At 51.0% G+C, this 17,845-nt stretch overlaps 1 protein-coding gene across 1 annotated transcript in view; it reads right to left on the minus strand.

Annotated features, from left to right (window-relative positions):
• Positions 1 to 17,845, minus strand: part of ATRX (ATRX chromatin remodeler) — a 1,771,102-nt gene that overhangs the window by 972,061 nt on the left and 781,196 nt on the right. The gene's annotated exons all lie outside the window — the stretch shown is intronic.

Below are 17,845 nucleotides of genomic sequence, written 5' to 3' on the forward strand. Positions count from 1 at the left end.
GAGAACAGAACGGCCAAAGAAGCAGTCTCTCCGGGCTTGACTGTCAAGGCAGTAATGCTTGATAAACGTGTGCAGCAAGGCCCACGTAGCTGCCTGACAAATGTCCTGCAAGGGAACGCCGCGTCCCAAGGCAGTAGTGGCTGCCGTCACCCTGGTAGAATGGGCACGCAGCCCCACAGGAGGCTCTTTCTTAGCCAACGAGTAACAAGCTTTGCTGCACATAACGACCCACAGAGAGACGGTCGGTTTGTGCACGGCTCGACCTTTCATGGCGCCCACGTAGCCAACAAAGAACTGGTCATCCACCCGGAACGGTCGTGTGCGTTTCAGATAGAACGAGAGCGCACGTTTTGGGTCCAGACGGTGGAGCCTCTCTTCCTCTTTTGAAGGATGCAGAGGCGGAAAGAAGGTGGGAAAAGTGATGGACTGCCCGATGTGGAAGGGAGTGAAAACCTTTCGCAAGAAAGAAGGACGGGTCCTTGAAACCACCTTGTCCGGATCAACAGAAAGGAAAGGAGGTTTGGAAGAAAGAGCCTGGAGCTCATTCACTCGTCTGGCAGAGGTGATAGCTACCAGGAAAGCAGTCTTGAGAGTGAGAGGACGCAAAGGAGTTATGAAGGGGCTCGAACGGAGCGCACATCAGATATTTTAAGACACGGTTTAGGTCCCATTGAGGCATAATGAACGGCACGGGAGGAAATGTGTGCGTAATGCCTTTCAGGAAACAGTTAACAACCGGAGACTTAAAAAGAGAAGGCAGATCTGGAAGCCGTAGAAAGGTGGAGATGGCCGAAAGATAACCTTTGCTAGTGCCCAGAGCAGAGCCCTGCTGGGCCATGGAAAGAAGGAACAGAAGGACTTCAGAAACAGGGGCAAAAGAGGATCCACAGACTTAGCTGTGCACCATTCCACAAACTTAATCCACCTGCAGGCATATACCGTTTTAGTAGAGGGACGCCTGGCTGCCAGAATAACATCACAGACTTCGGGAGGAAGATCGAAAGCTGTCAACTGTCACCGCTCAATCTCCGCGCATGGAGGTGGAAGCTGGACATGTTCGGGTAGAGGACCATCCCCTGCTGCTGCGACAGAAGATCCTCCCGAAGAGGCAGTCGGATTGGAGGATCGATCGCCATGCTGAGTAGCCCAGGATAGAAGTATCTTAGTGCCCAATTTGGAGCCACAAGGATGACTTGGGCCCGGTCGCGTCAAATCTTCTTCAGCACTCTGGGCAGAAGTGGTATAGGCATAAAGGCATACAATAGACCAAAACTCCACTCACAATAAAAAGCGTCACCTAGCAAGTGCCGCCTTGGAAATTCCAATGAGCAGAACTGATGACATTGTGCGTTCTCTTTGGTGGCGAATAGATCTAACCTAGGCTCTCCTCACTGCTGAAATAGACCTTGCGCCACGTCAGAGTTCAGTCGCCATTCGTGATCCATCAAGTACCGGCAGCTGAGTTTTTCCGCCCTGGCGTTCAGAGAATCTGCCAGGTGTTGAACCACCAAGGTAATGCCTTGATGTTCCAGCCATGTCCAGAGGCGCAGAGCCTCCTGACATAGGGTCCAGGACCCCAACCCTCCCTGTTTGTTGCAATACCACAAGGCGGTGGTGTTGTCCGCGAAAACCTGTACTACACTTCACCGGACAGAGGGAAGGAACGCCTTCAGTGCAAGCCGGATCGCCCGCAGCTCCAAAAGATTGATATTGAGCCGGGGCTCCGCCGGTGACCAGATGCCTCTGATCTCCACCTCTCCCAAGTGGCCACCCCATCCCAGGAGGGAGGCGTCCATCACCACTGTTAACTCTGTTTGGGGAAGGGAGAGGGATCTGCCATTGACCCAATCACGATTCGTGAGCCGCCACTGCAATTGGCGTGCAGTGCCCTCCGCGATCTGGACATGATCGAACAGGTTGCCCTGATGCTGTGCCCACTAGAACTTCAGGTCCCCCTGCAGAGCCCGCATATGTGATCTGGCATGTTGCACTAGCAGGCTGCAGGAGGCAATCAGGTCCAGGAGCCGGAGGGTCATCCAGACTGAAACCCGGGATAGAGGCTGAAATATCGGAATCAGAGCCTGAATATCCCGGACTCGCTGCTCAGGAGGAAAAACCCGAAACTGTGTCGAATCCAGAACTGCTCTGATGAAGGGGAGCTTCTGTGAGGGACACAGGTGCGTTGGTGCGTTGATAGAGAACCACAGCAAATGCAGGAGGTCGGCTGTAGTCTGGAAGTGGGTGATAACTGGCTGGGACGAGCCCGCCTTCAACAGCCAGTCGTCTAGGTAGGGGAAGACTGACACTCCTAACCTGCACAGATGAGCTGCGACCACCGCCATCACTTTCGTGAACACCCGAGGGGCACTGCTAAGGTTGAAGGGGAGCACGGAAAACTGAAAATGCTCCTGGCCTATTGTGAACCGCAGGTAGCGCCAGTGAGCCGGCAAGACGGGAGTATGAAAATAAGCGTCATGCAAGTCCAACGCCACCATCCAGTCTCCAGGGTCGAGGGCAGTCAGGACATGAGCCAGAGCCAGCATCTTGAACTTCTCCTTCCGAATGAAGCGATTGATGTCCCGGAGGTCCAAGACGGGGCGCAAGCCCCCTTTTCCTTCTTGGGGTCCAGAAAGCTGTGGGAATAACAACCACTCCCCTACTTCCTGACCAGGAACTCACTTGTTGGCCCCCTTGGCCAGGAGGGCCGTGACATCCTGACGGAGAAGAGCCGAATGATCCACCGAGGTGGCATGGTGGGAGGGGAGGACAGAAAGGGGAGCGAGTAACCGTGGTAGATTATCTGCAGCACCCACTTGTCCGATGTAATCTCGCACCAGTGGTGGAGGTGGTGGCGGACCCTGCCACCCACCGGCGTGGGGTGCTACCTGAAGCTCGGATTAGGAAGGCTTAGAGGCGGCAGCAGCTGGGGTGGAGGTGGACTGACCCTCACGCTGGTTGCCAGACCCGCCCCTGCAGAATCCACGGCCGTGCGGAGGCTGGTTTTGCACAGGATTGTTGGAGGGGCACGCCCGAGTGCCCCTGCCCTGGCCTCAAAAGGAACGAAAACCAGGCGTGGTAGGGTTCTTTGTAGAAAGACCCAATGACTTGGCCGTAGCCCAGGAGTCTTTAAAGCGATCGAGGGCGTTATGGGCTTTATCGCCAAAGAGGCGGGAACCATCAAAGGGCATGTCCATGAGCGAGCCCTGGACATCGGGTGAGAACCCAGTGGAACGCAACCATGCGTGGCGCCGCAACGCCACCATCGTGGAAATAGTGCTGCCCAATGAATCAGCGGTATCCAAACCGCACCGAATGGAAAACTTTACTGAATCCCTACCTTCTGCAATCGCTTGGGAAAGGACAGCCCGGACCTCCTCAGAACACTGAGGCAAGACCTGGGCCACAGAATCCCACACTGCATAGGAATAACGGCCCAACAAGCCGGCGGTGTTAAAACAACCGCAGCCCCAAGCTGGCTGAGGTGAACAATCTCTTGCCAAATTGGTCCAGCTGCTTAAGCACTTGTCCAGCTGAGCCGCGGGAAATGCACTCTGCGACGTCAAAGCTTGAATGACCAGGCTCTCAGGCGTGGGGTGAGCGGTCAGGAAGGCGGGATCACCAGGCGCAGGGCGATGACTCCTAGCAACGTTTTTATCCACCGGAGCCCCCGTGGCCGGTCTCAACCAAGTGCCCAAAAAATCTTCGGTGAGGGCCTCATTTAAAGGGAGCAGTGGCTCCGATGACGCAGATGCCGTCTGGAGCACCTCAGTAAGGATGTTGGTCGAAGGCCACCATAGGGAGACACAGATGGAGAGCTTCCGCCGCCCGACAGAGCACCACGGTGTAGGAGGCACCCTCCTCCAAGGTAGGTGGACTAGAGGCAAACCCCGTGTCTGAAGACGCATCCAGTTCGCCCGCATCCTCAAGGTCGTCCACCCAATCCTGCTCGGAGTCACATTGCCGAGCGAGGGGGCCCTCGGTCCCGTTTGGTCCCGTTCCAGTCTCCACCAACAGAAGGCTTTGTTTTTGAACCACGAGATCAAAAGGCTCCCACCTCAGTTGGTCAGAAACATGTCTAGGGAGCTGGTCGTTTTACAGGGGGCATCTCTAAGATGCCGTCTGAGGGCATTTGTAATAAATCCATCAGTGTGGGTTTATTGTGCTGTCCTAACAATCAGAAAGCCATCATGGAGCTTTAGAGTTCATAATGACAACCTCCCAGTCCGTGTATTCAATATGCTTCACTGCGCTTACAATGTCCGAGAATGGACTCAACATAGTAGGTGGCTATTGCTCATGCAGCTATGCCCTCACCTGTGGTACAGTGCACTCTGCCTTAGGGCTGTTAGGCCTGCTAGAGTGGTGCCTTACCTATACAACAGGCAGCGGTTTGTAGGCATAGCACACAGGGATGTAAACCATGTTGAAGTTTTAGGTTCACCAAAAACACAGTCTGCAATGGCAATGGGTATGTGTTTGGTGGAGGTTTTCCGATGGTGGCACAATACATGCTGCAGCCCAGTGCTTAATTTGTAAAACATGAAGTCCTGGTACTCAAAAACTGTATCTGAGGCGCCCTGGAATTTTCTATTTTATTTTTACTGGGTGGTTTTACCACCACCTAAGAGCTAAAAAGGTGCAATACCTAAGCACACACAATTTGCACTCCGCTCACAAGCCAAATGCTAAACATGACCACTGACTGCAGCGACAAGACAGAAGTAGCATGTAGTTTGACATAGCCTGAGTATTCGGGAATCTTCTCTTATTAGCACGTGGGAGGAATCATTACACAGCGGAGTGTAAATTGTAAATTGATACTTGTAAATTGATACTTGTATAGCGCACTACTCACCCGCAAGGGTCTCAAGGCGCTTGTACGAATACGGCTGTGGAACGCATCCTGGCTTTCCCTGTGAGGCGTCCACTCCTGGGCAACCCCAAGGTGGAGGCCAGGCATCCTTAGCGTTGTGGGGGCCGTTGTGGAGATTAAGAAAGCTATTGCCCAGAGTTGCAGAGTGGTACTCCATGATTGGAATAGGCACTGAGGCGAGAAATATCAGGTCCGTGGAATTTTTTGAGCCCAAGACCCGCCGAGGCGGGGAATTGAACCCTGGTCCCGGGCTAGACCTCTGCATCAGGGTCTACCGCTCTAATCATTGAGCCACACGTTCCAGTGGACGGAAGGGGTAATGGGAGGTGTCTCATCTCCTCAGGCAGGTAGGACTGGGCCTTGTGCAAACTGCCAGGGCAGGAAGTAGTGTCACGCACACGACGGGCAGCCGTCCAACACAGGGTTTGGTGCTTGTTTGGAGGGGCTGGAAGGATAAAGGGCAAACCTGGGCAAACCTGGGCTTACATATAGCCAGGTCTCTCGGTGCCAACAGGCAGCCAGGCACAGGTACCAGTCCAACTGTGGCAGGAATCACCACACCTGCTCCATGTAACCACCGGATGACAGGGAGCCAGTACTGGGACACACGCAGCAGCTGGCACAGGGGAGAAAGATGAACCTGCAAGAATGTCAATACTGGGGCACAGGCCAGCCTCAAGCAGAGAAAAAATGTATAGTCCCGGCCCTGTGAATTAAGTGATGGTGCTGAGCACCATAAACCACAGACACAAATTAAGCACTGCTGCTGTCCTTAGAGACCCTCTCTGGTCACAGGGCCCTTGGTACCACTGGTACCTTTTACAAGGGGCTTATGTGTGACAGAGGTGTGCCAATTGTGGAAATAAAGGTACAGTTTTGGGAAAGAACACAGGCACCTGATTAACATGGACCCAGTGCACAGTCAAAGTGCATCAGAGTAGGGGGTACCATGCAAAAAGGGCACTTTCCTACACAGCGGAACTGTTCACAGGCATCCTACGGAAGCTCAAAAATAAAAGAGTAGGATGACTCCGGAAACGCCAAAAACCGACACCTGAAGCTACCACTGCACTAGTCACTCCCAGCCAGAGTCGTAGTGGGCCAGCAGTGTCATCAAGGTCGTCCAGCCCTCCAGAGCCCAAGCCCAATGTGGTTTCACCCCTCATGGACCCACTGCCGTCACCTGCAGCCTCTGCACGCAGGCCCCTTCTACGGCAAAAATCTGTCACCTAAAGTCACCTCTGCCTCCTATGTCCCGAGCATCTTGAGGCCTGAGCCCACCAGTTGGTTCAGCCTGCCTCAACCCCCCCATGTCAAAGCCTACCACAAATAGAGCGCTTGGGACTATTATAGTGAGGTCTGTACACCAATAATATTTGTCTGGACTTTTTGCAAGGTGTGCCCTTAAATAGACATCACTACATAAAAAGCCAGGTCCGTACACTGCCTATTTTCCAGCAAATCCAGAACCTCGCTTTGTTCAAGTCCCCAGAAGGGAGTCCGTAAGGGCCTCATTAAAAGAGAACAGGGGCTCAGCAGTCGTCTATCCGGTTTGGAGGACTATGGTGTGAACACTGATTTTTACCTCCATACTATGCAACAGGAGGTCAAGAATCTCAGTTACCCTTTGCATTACTACTGTGAAGAAGGCACTTTCCTCATTAGCTGGCCCAAGCGGAGAAACCAACCCAGTGTCAGGAGAAATATCCACTTCACTTCCATCTTGCAAGCTCATAATACCAGTTGTCCTCAGTGTATTGTAGAGCAAACTCATCCATTTTTCATGACAGCACTTATTCTTAGAGTAAATGCCGAAAAGATTGTAAATGACCTGGGCCCTTGTAGGAAGCAGGCTTTTTATGTAGTGATGACAATGTGAGGGTACACATGCAAAAAGTCCAAACGTTAGTCATTTGGTTTACAGGGTTTACTTTAGCAATCCCAAGAGCTCAATTTGTGGTAGTGTGATCAGCCGGCTTAGGCTTATAAGAGGAGAATGTTAAATATTTGTAGTATTCACAAAGTCCATAAGAAATCTGAGACAAATTTATAAACATAAATTCGAATTTCATATGAATTTAGACACCAAGATCTTCAGAATAACTTTAGTACATTCTGAAATAACGATTTTAGAAGAAAATAGCAAAAAAGTTCAAACAATGGTTTTGAGAAATTTGCATTGAACGCTACATTGTTAACCTATGGGAGGAAAAAACATTTAGCAAAACTGTATTTGCATCAGCACTTGCAGTCGGAGTTCAGGGGTGCCCATTGAGACTTAAGGTACTAAGAGGCCAAAGTCTTAAGTACCACCAGCAGTTTCACTTTTACTGCCCTAGTGTGTCCGGTTACAGAGGTGCTGGTCGGGATAGTAGCCTTGAGCAATACACTGGTAAAGTCAAGGGGACCTGAAACAAAGAGGTTGCAATGGGGAGGCTTAGGCGCAAGTCCAGCTGAAACTAAAGGGTGGCTCAGGTTGTGGGGACCGCTAGGCCAAGGGGGCACAGTCAGAAGTCATAAACCCAGGCTAAGGGGCTTGGGTACAGAGGTACTAGGCTAGCTGTCCACTTGCGTTTTAGGCTCTCACATTTGTGGGTCACCTGTAGACGAGGGAAAACGAAACAGCAGGGCCACTCTGGTTATCAGTCTTGTCTGTCGTGAGGCCCCTCGATATGCAGGAAGGCTTCCAAGGTAGTGGTGTCTAGGCTGGACGGAAAACAAGCCTTGGCTGGCGCAAGTGCTCTGGTACTCAGGGCACTGATGCAGGGGGGCTCCTGGAGGGCCTAGCGGCTCAACTCGGCAAAGAGATGGGCTGACCTACTAGAGACACAAAAACCTCCTCCTGAAGGTTTGTACCCGCGGTGGGCCCAATGGCTTTCAACATGGTGAACCGGGCAGTTGCGGTCAGCGCCTGCAGATGCATGGAGGTGGCTACTCCATGCCAAGGAAGATGCTAGATGGATGTCGAAGTTCGAAGTGCTGGACAGCCCTCCAAGTGTTAGAGATGATGTACAGCTGCAGGACAATTCAGGTCTTTGCAATTTTTAAGAGGCAAACAGCAATGCAGGGTTTGGAACCAGTTTCTGTGCATGTCCTTGATTCTCACTGTGTCTTCTCTTCTTTCAGCTTCTTTTGTTTCCAGGTAGTCAAATCAGTCAATCAGGTGTAGGGGGGCCCCTAAATACTCTATTTAGGGGTGTTTAGGGGAGTACAAGGTAGTAGCCAATGAGCTACCCATGCCTGTGGTTTCTACACCACATATATGACCACTTCCTGTGGGGAATGGGCATAACCCTGACCCAGAAGTCCCTATTTCACCAAACTAACTAACTAAGATGATGAAACCATACTCTTGTTGTTCACTTCAGGTAGCCCACCTTAGGAGAAAAACTAGCCTGTAGGTGAAAAACACATCCTTAATATCTAATTTACTGTCTGCTCTGGTGCCACATGGGTCCCAGGGCAAGGGTGGCATTCCTCAGGTCTAGGGGGAATTCAGGGCTGCATGTCAAAGGAGGCAGAGGCTTTGAAGCCTCTGGCCTGGATATACTTAATTGTAAGACATCCTGCTGGAAGAGGCGAGAACACAGTCTGCCGAGCAGGCATTGTTCATGGCCTCAGAGTGCGGGCTCTCCCTTGCAGAGGGCCAGAAACCAGTCTGTGGTGGCAGGCTGGAAAATAAAAGTCAGTCAACATACCAAGTGACTATTAGGACTACAAAGAGCACCCTCTAAGGTGCCCTCTGGGTGCATGTCTTCATAAACCCAATACTGGAATAGGCACGGATTTATTAAGACCAGGTGTTTGATAACAAACACCATTATTTTCAGTGAAGTCATTATGTAGCTGATTAACCCTTAATGACCAGTGCCCAGTACATATCTTTAAAATGGCTTCCTGATCACTTGCAATGACTAGTAATGGAACTAGGCATCACTAGGGTATATCTACTCATGCAGATGTGCCCTTACATGTACTATAATGCACTCTGCCTCGAGGGTCTAAAGGGCTTGCGTTGGGGTGACATATATAGAACGTGTAGTGTACTTTAGCACTGCACACAGGATGTGGGCAGTATTGTGTTTTCAGAATGGCTTGCACCATTTCACATATCCTGCAAAGGCAGTCTGCATGCAGTTTGTGTGTGTGTGTCCCTTTGGATGACAATACACGCTGAAACCCTTAGGGACCCTCTTTAGTACCCATGCCCTGGATTCTAGTGGGTACCATTTACAGGGGCCTTACAAGGGGGCTTAATTCCTTGCCAACTGGGTTACAATCAACATTTGTATTATTTTAGGGAAAGAGCACGGACACTGGGGCATGGTAAAAAGAGAACCAGTGCACTTCTAATCCGTACCAGTGAGTAAAAAAAGTGTGGGTGACCATGTCAAAAAGAGGTACGTTCCTACAGCCTTTACTGGAGGCAAGGGCACACTGTTAGAGTCAGTTGGGTTGGCAAAAGGCTCCAGCCCAGTAAATTCACAGTGTGTCTTCGTTGGTAGTCGCAGATGTCACTACGAAAAGCACTATGGGTTGCACTTCATCATCCGATGTCTATGCCCAGGGGTCTGGTGTTGGTTGCGGCAACAAGACTAATATCTGCACCGAAGTCAATGAGGGGCCGAAATCGGGTCCAGATGTCCCAGCTGGCATCAAGGAAAGACCAAGTCAGAGATCCTTGCTGTTCCTTGGGACCCGAAGGCACACCAGAGGGAGCCAGCAGCATGCCAAAGAGAAGCAGCATAGCTTCACAGAACTTGTGTATTTAAGTGACGTCAAAGGAGCCGGAAACTCGGGTTGTCTGAGACAAGAGTTGGAATTGTCTCAGAAGGAAACCGAGTTTGGGAGCAAAACAGATAGGCTGGTTTACGCCCTACGTCGTCTAAGAAGTTTGAGAGTGGTGGGAAGGGGCTGAGTCCCCCAGGATTCCATTGACACCCCTCCCACAAATCATATGGAGTCAGGTGCAGCGTTAAGAAAGTAGGGTCACATGGGGCATGGAAGTGACGCCATTCCATCTGTATTTACTCGTGGTCTGAACATAGCTTTGTCCATGTCCCATGAAGGGGCCAAGTAGTCGTATATCAGAGATGGAGAACTTTGGTGAGAACAAAGGTTTTTACCTCCATACTAAGCAATAAGAGTTCATGAACCTCAGCCATACTTTACATCAGTACTGTGAAGGAGGCACTTTCCTCATTAGTTGGCGCAGGTGAGAACACCAGCCGAGTGTCTGGAGAAGTATCTAGGCACATGCATCTTGTTAGCTCATATACCAGCTGTCTTCAGTGTACGGCTGAGCAAACTCATTCCCTTCATGATAGCAAGCATTATCAGATTCAGTGCCAAATAAATTGTGAATGATCTGGACCCTTATTTGAGGCAAGGGCAAAGTGTTGAGAGTCCCATGGGTTGCTGAAAGGCTCAACCCAGAGGGATCAGGGTGCACCCGTGACCTAAGTAGAAGCAGAGCCATCTTGGAAAGCACTATGGGGGGCGCTTCGTCGTACAGTATCAGAGCTCCGGGGTCTGGTGTGGGTTGTGGCACCAAGACCAATATCAACACCAAAGCCAGTGCAGAGCCCAAAACAGGTCAAGGTTTCAGCTAGCGCTGAAGGAAGATCCACCTGCGGAGTCCCAGTCGGAAAGCCATTTATCTTCAAGCTCTACATGGATCCCACTGGGAGTTCCCCATAACGGAAACAAAATCCATCAATACACTGACAACATAAAACTTACTTTAAAGTCTCCCAAGCTCGAGACATCCAACGTCTCAAATACTGCCTGCACCTCACCCAAACTTTGGTGCCGCTCGAGAGTTAGACGCTGTCCTTCTGGTGACTGTCCGCGCTCGCTACAGGAGTAGCTGGGAGCATATTTCTACTTTGCTGGGGATTCTGCCAACGGAGAACTCGGCCGCAGCGGAGGTGAGAGGCGCGGCGAGCGGGACTGCGAGGACCAGCATTCCTGCTTGACACCGCCAGCTGGTTCCTCTTCCCGCCGCGCCCCCTCCCAGTGCCACGCCCCCCCGCCTGAGAGCTCATTACCTCTCGCGGCCCCCGCTTTGCGGGCGCCGCTCGAGAGTTAGACGCTGTCCTTCTGGTGACTGTCCGCGCTCGCTACAGGAGTAGCTGGGAGCATATTTCTACTTTGCTGGGGATTCTGCCAACGGAGGACTCGGCCGCAGCGTAGGTGAGAGGCGCGGCGAGCGGGACTGCGAGGACCAGCATTCCTGCTTGACACCGCTAGCTGGTTCCTCTTCCCGCCGCGCCGCGCCCCCTCCCAGTGCCACGCCCCCCTGTCATACATAGGAGCACCTGGGCACGCGCATCGCGGGACGCGCGCGGGGCGGTCACCGGGGCGAAGACCGGGCAAAGAGCGGGCCGTGCTAGGCCGTTAGAGGCCGGCAGAGACCGGACCGGGCCACCCCTCTGACGCCTCCTGTCCCACAGCCCCTTTCCGCTTAACCCCATAATGGCGACCAGGGTATCTAGGAGCAAATCTGCTCAACAGTCTTCCAGTACACTGGAAATTTTTTTTCCAAAGGCGAGTGCTTTAGCCAACAAATGTCAGTCAGTCACGGAATCGCACCTGGAGCTGGGACCTGAAAGCGTGACATTGGACCCCGGGGATACCTTCTCTACTGACGTTAGTACGCCTATACTACTGGATGCCACCCATATGTCACTAATGGACAGTATCGATCAGACCATTGAGTCGGTTCTCCAGCAGCTAAGAACTCCATCATTCCCACAGAGGGATAGTGACTCCCCTCGGCCATCTGGGATCTCTGACCACTCCTCTGTTCCGGTCAACACGGGAATAGAGCTGCAGGAAGCGGGACAGGTTGTCCTGCTTACAGAGCAAGCAACTAGTGGAGGGGAACAACCGCCAAAAAGGAAAAGGACGAGGAAACCAAAGAAGGCAAAAAGGGCTAAAGTTGATTCAATTGAGTTAAATCTGGATATCAGCACAGACATTTCGGCTTCCCCTGAACTCAACTCACCAGGGGTCAGGTCGGACCATATAGGCTCCCCAGTAGCCACGGCCTTACCATCACACACGGGTCCATTTATTTTTGGTGGGGTAACTTCCAGTAGCACTGACATAATAATCAACTCACTCTCACAGACTTTTAAGAACTTGCTGAGTCCTATCTCGGACAAATTGGATGCTATAGAGGCTAGACTCAAGGCTTTGGAAAATATACACAAAAGGAACAGTCATGGGTCAGCTACAAATCCTCCTTTAGTCCCCCGGGACTCATCTGGGAACAGACCGTCGTCTGCCGCACTGACCCAGGACCTAAATCTGGTCCCTTGCAGCACAAATGGTGCGCTTGCCCCTCAAACGCACCCTTTGCCATCCCAAACGCCTAGGCCCCCTGTTCCGGCCCCTAGAAGATCTAAGCCACTTCCTGCTCCTCAGTCGAGGGGAGTTGAGAATTCCACTAATGGTCCCACTGGTAATACTAATACCCCCCTTGATAGGCGGAGGGTGGTTAATCTGCCCCCAGAAGCAGTACCATACACGGCAATCATGGTGGGAGGACCGGAGCTAACTGGCGACACAAGGGAGCCCCAGGACTCTCTACGCAACAAGGTCATAAGTTGGCTCAGTATTAACAGGCCTCTGCCCCCAAATCTGAAAAGAGAGGTTCTAATGGTCAGGAGGATCCCATGGATTGGCCATACCCCTAAGACTAGGGCGGGGGATTGCATTATTGTCAGTTTCAAAAGCCCACATGTCGCAAATTACATCTGCAACTGGCTCGTAAGGCCTGATAAGTCCAATATTGAACTAGTACCCCTCTCACACTTCTACCCAAATGTTTGCAATGCGGGGAGGGATAAGGGGTGGACTAGAGTAGGCTTTGCCGTAGACGGCTCACGTTATAGACCAAAGCATTACCTACCACCTGTACCGGTCAATATCACACATTACAATAGATTTTCATGCCTAGACCAAGTTGACTGACGACAAACTGGGGAGACTTTCCCCAGCCCTGGTAAGCTGGTGGGTGAGGCGCAAAGTTGGGTGGGATTGAGTGCTGCCTCTGTAACTGAGTGTGGCCCACAGGATACCGTCATAGAACAAATGGCCACCCAGGATGATACTCTGGGCCAGCAGGGGCCATCACCCAACACTGGGTCTGATCACAGTGTGCAGACCATGGAGGTGGAGGTGGATGGTCCACCCATCACCATGGTCTGTAATACTACTCTGTCAGACTCTTATCCCCCCACAGTTACTGCACCACCTCCTACTGGAGGCCAAGGTGCACTACCGCAAGATCCAGGGTTGAGAATTCTCTCCTGGAATGTGGCAGGATTTGCAAACAAGGTAGGCACACCGGAGTGGGATCACTTATTAGGTTCCTGCGACATCCTCCTTCTCCAGGAAACATGGGCGAGGGAACCCCAAACCAGGAGAGGGTTCGAAATATTTGAAATCCCCGCCAAATGGAGTGGGAGGGGGAGGCCGTCAGGAGGCTTGGCAATTTGGATAGCGAGTCACACTGGGTGCCTGGCGGAAGAGGTGTACACGTCTTCGCAGGACATCCAGTGCGTATTGCTCACATGGCCTGCCAAACCATCGTGGGCCATTGTCAATGTCTACTCGCGACCAGTTGCTGCGCCAAATGAGTCACCCACTTTAAATGATTTGTCCTCCTTCCTGGGTCAACTGCCGGGAGACTTTAAGGTAGTGCTGGGAGGAGATTTTAACTGCCACTTTGAACCCTTGGAAGGCCTACTGGAGGGTGCCCTCACTGCTGAGGATGACTATTGGGGGGTACCACCTTCGTCCTCACCCCACCCCAAAGCCTGGTCCCCTCTAGCAATACAACTCATGTCCCTCACCTTGAACTTCGCACTGAGGGCTTGTAATGGCCGTACCCCTTCCGACACCCCCTCGGTGTGTACTTTCAATAGAAGGGGCCATGAGTCGAGGCTAGATTACATCATGGTAGATATTACAATTTGGTCAAAAGTCCTCGACTTTAGGGAAATAAATAGGTCAGATAGTGACCATAATGCCCTCTGCTTAAACATTCAGCAGCCCCTGCCCCTAGTGGGCCTTCCCGTAGAAGACGGTGGAGCAGACATGGGAGAGTTGCTCCTTACAACAAATAGGCGTCGGGTCAAGTGGGGGAAACTCCTGAGCTCAGAAGATGCTATCAATAAGTTATATGGGTTGGCACTCCCAAGGTTCATGGAGGTGGATGTGCTTTTAAATGAACCACGAACCCCAGAATATAACGAAAAACTGGGTAGCATACACCAGGAATTAGTGAGGGATTTGGCGGAGGTATTTCACCCGGTGATGCCAATCCGAAAGAAAAAGACCCATGCTCCCACCTGGTACACCTCCTCCTGTAGGGCAGCCAAATCTGAGCTTATTGCCGCAATCAAGGAGGGGTCAAATAGGGCCAAGGTACGTGACCTCAGGAAGGAGTATAAATCAGTGTTGGCAAACGCCAGGACCGAGTGGGATTGGAACCACTGGCAGGACCTCCATGATGCCCTAAAAGCCAGGGACTCCAGGAAATTCTGGGCCCTGGTAAACAATGGGATGGGGGAACTTAAGAAAGCAATTGAACCCAACATTGCCCCCGGGGTTTGGGAGGCTCACTTTGGGGCATTATATCACGACACTAATACTTGCCCAGACAGAGCCCTGTCAGTCTCTATAGGCTCCCTGGACGCATCCCTGGAATTATCCTTAGGGGAGGTAGAGGCTGCACTGGAGCACTTATCGTTGGGGAAGGCGCCGGGTCTGGATAAGCTACCCGGGGATCTCTTTAGGCACCATCCGGACATCTGGGGTCCGTACCTCCTTATCCTCTTTAATGCCATCCTAGGAGGTATGGCGATCCCCGGGTCTTGGCTGGGGGCAGAGATCGTACCGATTCACAAGAAGGGGTCCACTCTGCTCCCGGCCAACTACAGGCCCATTAGCCTAATAGATGTACCCCAAAAGCTCTTTGCGCGCCTCATTCTAAACCATCTGCTGGATTGGGTGGAGGACAACGACATCATGAGCCCCCTCCAGGCTGGCTTCAGAAAGAACACGTCGACCATGGACCAGATCTTCCGCCTCCTCCTCCTCTATTGGAAGACGGTGACGATAGAGGGGGGAAGACTGTACATGGTCTTCGTGGATCTGAGGTCAGCCTTCGATCTAGTCCCCCGATGGAAATTATGGGAGGTTTTGGAAAAGCTGGGAGTACCCCCTCAGCTACTAAGCATTATCATCAGGTTGCATCAGAACAACTATGCACAAGTGAGGTGCGGGAGGGATGGCAAGCTTTCGTCCAGATTTCCAGTCCGTAGAGGAGTCAGACAGGGCTGTGTCCTGGCGCCGACCCTGTTCTGTCTTTTCATCAATAGCGTTATTTCACATCTTGATAACGTTAAGGACAATGATGCCCCGCTCCTGGCAGGCAGGAGGGTCCCGGCAATAATGTTGGCTGATGATACCCTCCTGCTTTCCAAATCCCCCATGGGGATTCAGAGGATCGTGAACGGTTTTGGTCTTTTCTGTCGCCAACACGGGCTGGAGGTGAACACAGAGAAGACCAAGTTCATGATCTTCAATCCCCCCTCTAAAACCAGACCCAATCCCACACTGGGGGAAGTTAGTCTTGAGAGGGTCTCGACCTTCATATATCTAGGGGTTACACTCCAGGAAAACCTCTCTTGGGACAGCCAGATAGCTAGATCCAGGGTAAAACTGTCTCAGCTATCGGGTGCAATGCTGAAGGTGGCTAATAAGTCCACCTTCAAGCCTGTGAGCCCGGCCCTGGAAACATATAGGTCCCAAGCCAAGGCAGCAGCTATGTATGGTAGCGAGTTATGGGGACACAAAGCAGGGAAGGCTCTGGCAGGAGTAGAAAACTGTTTCCTAAGACGCCTACTTGGTCTCCCGAAAGGCACGCCACTCCTGCCCCTAAGACTAGATTTGGGTCTTCCCTCCATTGCTGACGATCTTCTCTCCAAACCCGTGAAGTTCTGGCACCGGATATGGACTACTGATGAACTGCACCATTACAGACAGGACCTTATTCATGTACTGAGCCTGAATGGTAACAACAAAATTCCCTGGCTGGCTTTTATTAAGACGGAATTGCTCAGATTGAACTTGCCAGATTTATGGGATGATCCAGCCCAAGGCTGCCAAAGGATTACCCGTAAAACCCTGGCCCAGATGTATAAGAATAAGAACTTGTCTTATATGGAAAATGCTTTTAATAGTGGCACCCTGACGGCCCGTTTTATGGAATCCAAAAATTCTTATGTGTTTGAATCTTTTATGGATTTTATCTTCCCTGTCCTGGCGAGGAAATTGTTTGTGCAATGGAGGTTCGGTTCACTCCCCACTAAAACATTTACCTCCAAATGGTCAAAAGGGGGTGACAAACTCTGCCCTTGCTGCAATGCCCATGATGAAGATGACCTACATATAATGTTTGTATGCCATGCTTACCATAGACCCAGGAAGCACTGGATAGCACCGCTTTGCCGGAACCTGGGCTTCAGGAAGTACCTACAGGCTTACAGGGTCATGAAAACCAGTACGCTGGGCCACATTGTGTTTGCTGTTTCAAAATTCTTAATGGCAGCGTGGATAATTAGGAAGAAAATGTCCCCCGGAACTGGCACTGCCTTGCACCTTCTATCCCTCGCTGGTCCAGTATAGAGCTTTTATATGTATCTAATATTGTATTTTAAATGTATGTTTGTTTTACTGCTTCTTTTAGGGCCTATATGGCCGAAATAAAGAATTTTTGGAATTGGAATTGGATATCCAGCTATCTGGAACTCAACTACACCAACATAGAATTTCTGCTATCAAACCAAAAACAACAAGCAATAACTAGTCCAAATACGGCTTGACAACATAAACCTAGGAAGGATTCTCAATTTTCACCCAATACCAAACTACTCAGATTCACCCAGGACTTCTCAATCTAGGATCCTAATATCTCAAAGGACTTTCACATATCCATCAGTATTCCTAACCATGCTACAATTTAGGAAAGATCTGAAGACTTCTTTAAGAAACTCTACATATTGACGCAGTTGCCATTAATTACTGCTCTCATAAAACAGATATCCGTCCAGTCACTCATGGACTGTATCTTTGTCAATGACCCTGGTCAAGCCTCTGTACAGTCAGCTAGATTCTCAAAATATCATTTATATGCTTCATTCATCCATCCTTCTACTCTATCAAAAGTCCTTTGTAAAGTATACTGATACCTATTTTGGTTGCAGTAATCTGTCCTAATATATGTAATGTAACATTCTCCATGCCACTGGAGTCAACCTATCCTGGCTGATGAGGGCTAAAAGCCCAAAACCGGTCCTAGGATGCTCGTTTCCAGTCAAGGGAGGACCTGGCCTGGCCTGGCAGTTCGGGCTGGACTGTTCCCATTGGGCGCAGGGTCAAGACTGATTTGCACATGGCCGGGTCTAAAATGCAATGGCGAGCAAAAAAAACGACGGATTTAGGCCCAGATCTCTGTACTGTGGTGAATGTATGACATTGTTCTGCATTCTGTCCATCAACTGTTTTTGCATTTGTCACCCCGAGTAGGACGGATATGCCCAGACGTGGGTCCCGTGCTCTCCATGCCACTGGAGTCAAGCTATCCTGGCTTATGAGGCCCAAAACCGGTCCTAGGATGCTGGTTTCCAGTCCAAGGAGGACCTGGCCTGGCAGTTCAGGCTGGACTGTTCCCATTGGGCGCCGGGTCAAGACTGATTTCCATATGGCTGGGTCCAAACTGGAATGCCATGGTGAGCAAAAAAACGATGGATTTATGCCCAGATCTCTGTACTGGGGTGAATGTATGACATTCTTCTTTTTACATTTTCTCCATGGACAATACATAACTAAACCACATTGGTCTTCAGGACTAATCTGGATACCAAATTTGACAGGCTTCAAATACATTTTATTTTA

The sequence above is a fragment of the Lissotriton vulgaris genome, chromosome 4_1 (genome assembly GCF_964263255.1).
Source record: "Lissotriton vulgaris chromosome 4_1, aLisVul1.2, whole genome shotgun sequence".
NCBI classification, from domain to species: domain Eukaryota; kingdom Metazoa; phylum Chordata; class Amphibia; order Caudata; family Salamandridae; genus Lissotriton; species Lissotriton vulgaris.